Below are 6188 nucleotides of genomic sequence, written 5' to 3'. Positions count from 1 at the left end.
TATTTATCAACTCTAAATTTTTAGTTTTCATAGATACCTGGGTATTATAAGGCTGATTTATAATTACTGATTTATACTTGGACTTTTGATATTATGTGTCCTTAAAAATGAGGTTATACAAGCTAACCTTCTTACCAGGATCACATGGCTAATTAGTGACTAAATTGATGTTTGGTACCACTCAGCCCAGTGTTCATTTCAGCACTGTCACTTGGTTTCCCTTATCTTGCAAGGTAGACTGAAAAAAAACGAATTTTCCTTTTTCTAACCAGACTCTCAGAATTTCTGAGTCTGTTAACAATAGGCAAGTAAAACAGCCACTTGAAATGGAAACTAAAATTTACTGAGACCTCTGTACTAGCCACTGTCCTGAGTTCTTTATTATGTATTATAATATTCTTAATTATCTTATGAGATACGCTTTTATCCCACTTTATAGTTGAGGAAACTGAGTTATAGAGAGAGGTAAAATAACTTGCTTAAGGTCATGTAGATAGTGAATTGTGATTTTTGAGCCTGTGCTTTAAAACATCATACAGCCTTACCACCTACCAGCAGCAGAAAGCATGCACACTCTCCCCACTGCTGCAGGGTTTCAGTGTTAACATTTCAATGGCCAGTACAAGAGCTTCCCAAGTTTCTCTGCTACCCATCTGAGCAACACCCATAATTCTATCCTAGAAGTTTGTCCATTCTTCAGTAATCAGGACATTCTCACAGGCTAATATTAGAAATTCCATTTGAGTTCCTTTTAAAAGGAACAAATTTATAATTGTGACTTTCCATGAACATAAATTGCTCTGATAGCAAAATGTCGAGAAGATTCAGAGTGTACTTGGTTTCTTGTTGGTGTTGCTGTGGTCAATGCAATATGCAAAAAGGCAGGAGACCAAAGCATGTGGGCACCTCTCTGGGCTTATTTCCTCATTAGACTAAGTGACTTTCAAAGATTGAGCTGTAACATTCACTAGATAGTTAGAACCGTAGCATTGAGAAAATAGAAGCTGAGAAAAAAGAGCAGGTCAGGCTTTTAAAAGATAAAATTTATAATGATCAGCCAGACAATATTTATTGATTTCATTTGAGCCTAATTTTAGGGTTGCTGGAATTGTTTTCTTTGTGTGTTCCTGATGTAGAGACACTTTAAAGGTACATAGACATTTCCCCTCCAAAATGTAAGTCATCTAAATGTTCCTAAAAGCTAGGGTTAATGGTTCTCTGTTCTAGGTTCTTCATTTAAAAAATGTATTCATTAAGATATGGTCCCAGCCGGACGTGGTGGCTCACACCTGTAATCCCAGCACTTTGGGAGGCTCAGGTGGGCAGATCACTTGAGGTCAGGAGTTTGAGACCAGCCTGGCCAATACGGTGAAATCCCGTCTCTACTGAAAATACAAAAATTAGCCAGGCATGGTGGTGGGCACCTGTAATCCCAGCTACTCAGGAGGCTGAGGCACAAGAATCACTTGAACCCAGGAGGCAGAGGTTGCAGTGAGCTGAGGCCATAAGCTTGTTTAAATCTTTATAGGGGCTGGGCACGGTGGCTCATGCCTATAATCTCAGCACTTTGGGAGGCTGAGGTGGGTCGATCACCTGAGGTCAGGAGTTCCAGACTAGCCTGGCCAACATGGTCAAACCCTGTCTCTACAAAAATACAAAAAATTAGCTGGGCGTGGTGGTGGGGCACCTCTAATCCCAGCTACTTGGGAGGCTGAGGCAGGAGACTCCCTTGAACCCAGGAGGCGGATGTTGCAGTGAGCTGAGGTCACACTGTTGCATTCCAGCCTGGGCAACAAGAGCAAAACTCCATCTCAAAAATCAAAAAAGGTTATGTGGTTATGTATTTTTGAGGTTCTGTTAGGAGCTTCCTCAATATTGGTAAAGGTGAGAGATTATGTGCAGATGATCATAATATACAGGTTGAGTATTCCTAATCTGAAATCTGAAATTCCCCAAAATCTGAAACTTTTTTGAGTGCTAACATGATGCTCAAAGGAACTGCTCATTGGGGCATTTTGGATTTCAGATTTTTGGATTAGGGATGCTTAACCAGTATAATGCGAATTATTCCAAAATTTTAAAAACATTCCAAAATCTGAAATACATTTGATCCCAATAATTTTGCTTAAGGGATATTCAGTCTGTATAGTCCTTTACTTTTAGAAGAAGACAGGTATGATTACTTACTGCTCAGAGATAATAGATACTTAGAATTTATCTGCAGGATTTCAGATGGGTTCACTATTACATACCTGATTATCATGCAAATCCTGTTTTAAAAGTATAGAATGGATGAATCCATATCTGGGACTCATCTTTTGTGACCAATAACTGAATTCTAAGCATTATCTCTCATGGGGATCCTCACAGAATTGTTGCCATCCCTTTATGAAGGAGCTGGAACATATTTTCACTAACATCTCACTCTGCTTATGTTTACATAAGTAAAATCAGTATCTAGGGGAACTTCATAATTTCAAATGAAAAAATGGATTATTTTGGAGATTACATGAATCACTAGTACATGTAAAGCACTTAGAACAACAGTGCCTAGAATATAGCTCAATAGATGGTAGTTGTTACTAATAGTAGTAATCCTTTTCATAACAGAAAGCAGCAGCTACAAATTTATCAACTCACTATTTAGAATACATCTGATTAGCTTGAAGTTTAAAAATCCACTGAGCAATTAGACATCATGAAATCTATACTTATTTCTCAGGACCTCAGGCTTTCACTGCAAATCTCTACTCTTGCTCTACAAACAGGTCTGATGTACTTGAATATCTAGTTTCTCGGCACACAATGGGTTTGACAAGGAGAAAAAGGTAGTTCTATCAGTAGCAGCAGTAAATAGCTGACAGAATTATGAAAAAAGGTAAACATATATTCCCACAAAATATAGTAGTCTAAGCCTCTAAACAGTACAAATGAGGACAGTGTAGCAATTTATGTTCATAAAATTATGACCCTGCATCAGCCCAAATTATGATTGTAAATCCAAGTCTGACTAAGCAGTTTTTTTTTTTTTTTTTTTTGAGACGGAATTTTCCTCTTGTTGCCCAGGCTGGAGTGCAGTGGCGTTATCTTGGCTCACCACAACCTCCGCCTCCCGGGTTCAAGCAATTCTCCTGCGTCAGCCTCCTGAGCAGCTGGGATTACAGGCATGCACCACCACACCCTGCTAATTTTGTATCTTTAGTAGAGACAGGGTTTCTCCATGTTGGTCAGACTGGTCTCGAACTCCTGACCTCAGGTGATCCACCCGCCTTGGCCTCTCAAAGTGTTGGGATTACAGGCGTGAGGCACCGTGCCTGGCCTAAGCAGAAAATTTTTATTAGAAAGCTATCTGGTAGCTCACTAAATGGACAGGAAAGTTGAAATAAGCCAGGCTCATAAAAAGATGAAATCTACATAAGATGTTATGATTCCTCCGCTGCTGTTAGACTGATTTCTTGATTGTCCCTGTGTCTGTGAGTCACCACACTTAAGATGCAAACTTCTGGTTGGCACTGTGTGTCTTCATTGCCAAGGGCAGAAGGAGTATCTGGGCCTTTCAGCTTCTACAGTGGAAGGACGCTGCCGCTGTGCAGATGCTCACAGGAGTGGATTACCCCAGGTAAGAAGGATGCTTAGATGCTGGATTGCAAAAAATGTACAGCTGTCTACTACAACCCCACATCTTTTTTTTTTTTTTTAAAGCTGCTATTCTATTGCACAAGTGCAGGCATGGAATAAGCAAACAGTTGGATTTAATCAAGTTGAGGCTAAGCTCTGTGAGTATGAGATAGAGGAGCAAGGGAGTTAAGGGTGTATGCATGTGATGATGACTGGCCAAGTAAGCTGCTTAAGGAGAAGAGGGTACTTGAGAGGGGTGAGAGATATGAAAAAGTGGTGTTATCAGTGGACAGAAGTTCCACATGGGGGTCAAAGGATCACTGGAGATGGGGTCCTAGAGAGACTGAGCTGAAAAGGGGTCAGTGGTTAGAGAGTAGGGTGTCTGAGTTCATAGAAGATTTCAGTTATTGGTAGTAAGTTCAAGGTTACCACCAAAATTGCAGCTGAGGCAAAGTAGAAGACAAAATTTTCAAAGGAGAGATCCAGTGAACTCCAAGGCCGTGCAGCTGGAAGGATCATCTTTGTATCTGTCACCAAGAAGTATAACTGTGGTGGTGGTAGAGAGTGAGACAGGAACTAAGATCTGAAAGGAACAAAGGGAAATTGAGGGGACTGTATACTAGAAGACTGCAACAAGTACCCAGGTAACTGATGACATGTTTTTAATGGAAGAAGCAGAGGAGAATGGATGAGCAGCATCCAATGAGGACAAGCATCCAATGAGGACATTGAGGACAAGGAAATCTACTCTGCCTCCAGGCACAGTGGTATACTAGGTGTGGGAGAGAAAAGAGCCACTACTTGAGAGGGCTATAGAGGTAGCAGTGTCATCAGAAGTCACAAACTCCAAAGTCTGACAGTGGAAGTTCAGAGGGCTAGGCATTTTCACAAATTAATACTCATTTTTCTTAACCCACAGAAGTCCTCATGCTAGAGATGTAAAAAGGCATATTCCTATAAGAAAAACAGCCATGAAACAGTAAGTGAAACTTAGCTTCATGTTTGCAAGATGGGACCATTTTAAAGGGAACAACCATTATTTTGTGTTGTATGGCAGAATTCAGGCCTAGTATTGCAAGGTCTTTGGAGTTTTTCTAAGAGCAGCTAGAACTATGGATTTTACTTAATTTCGACTTTTTAAAAAAAACTACTGTGAGGCCAAATAAAATAAGTCAGAGACTGCATTTGGCCATTTAGTCACATTTGTGAACTCTTTTTTTTTTTTTTTTAAGATGGAGTTTCACTCTTGTTGCCCAGGCTGGAGTGCAGTGGCACGATCTCGGCTCACTGCAACCTCCGCCTCCCAGGTTCAAGCGATTCTCCTGCCTCAGCCTCCTGAGTAGCTGGGACTACAGGCGCCCACCAACATGCCTGACTAATTTTTCTACCTTTAGTGGAGACAGGGTTTCACCATCTTGGCCAGGCTAGTCTCGAATCGCTGACCTTGTGATCCACCCACCTCAGCCTCCCAGTGCTGGGATTACAGGCGTGAGCCACTGTGCCCGGCCGAACTCTGCTTTTTAAAATACAAAGCTGGCTGCCTTGTTGGGTAGACTTGGCAAAAGGCTGCACCTGTTCAGTCTGCAGGTATAAATAGAGTGACTGTCTACAAGCTGGTCACCAAGCAGCACTTAAATTACCTGGCAACTGCGACTATAGGTGCACGCCACCATGCCTGGCTAATTTTTATATTTTTAGTAGAGATGAGGTTTCACCATCTTGGCCAGGATGGTCTCAATCTCTTGACCTCGTGATCCGCCTGTCTCGGCCTCTCAAAGTGTTGGGATTACAGGCGTGAGCTACCGTGCCCAGCCTTTACTTTCAATTCTAACTCTGATAATGGAATTTCCTTTGAAGGGATACATACTTAACCTTTCATGGCCTGAACTTTTAATAAAAATTAGACCGCATACAATAAAAGAAGCCTTCTAATATAGTAAAACTGGAAGGTTCTTTAAACCTCAAAAAATACTAGTTAATTTCTAAACAAGTTTTAACGTTATTATAAAGTATTTAATGTTTCTATGAACCCTTGATTTCCCTTTAGTCATAATCGTGACCGAGAAGAATTTTTGGATTGAAGTTGAAGACTAGAGATGGCATTTGGCTCTATGTGATCTAAGCCAGGGCAGCAAACCCATCTAGGCTTAGTTTCCTTATCTGTAAAATGGAGATTAAAAATACATGCCCTCCCTACTTCATAAGGTAGCTAGCTGTTGGTTCAAAGGAGAATGTGAAAAGCTTAAATCCTGACTTTGTATGGGTGTTTTGTTTTATTATATTCTATTAAAGAATAACCACTTGGCTGGAGCTAGTGAGATTGTCTATTTAGAGAAAATATTTTAGGTATTAGATTTTAATGTACTTAAAATGTAGGAAATCGCTTGCATGTGAGTGAATATATATTCTACTTCTAAAAGCAACTTTCCTGTTGAAAGATGACACTGCTTGATGGTATCATTTTGTGAGGTGGTGGCTGAAAGTATCCTCTCCCCAGTTCTGTAAGTTGACGCGTTGTACTTATAGTTAAAAATTCTGTTCATTTGGGTGACACTTGATACACAAATTCG

The sequence above is a fragment of the Pan troglodytes genome, chromosome 9 (assembly GCF_028858775.2).
Source record: "Pan troglodytes isolate AG18354 chromosome 9, NHGRI_mPanTro3-v2.0_pri, whole genome shotgun sequence".
NCBI lineage: Eukaryota > Metazoa > Chordata > Mammalia > Primates > Hominidae > Pan > Pan troglodytes.
Note: the sequence above shows the minus strand (reverse complement) of the source record.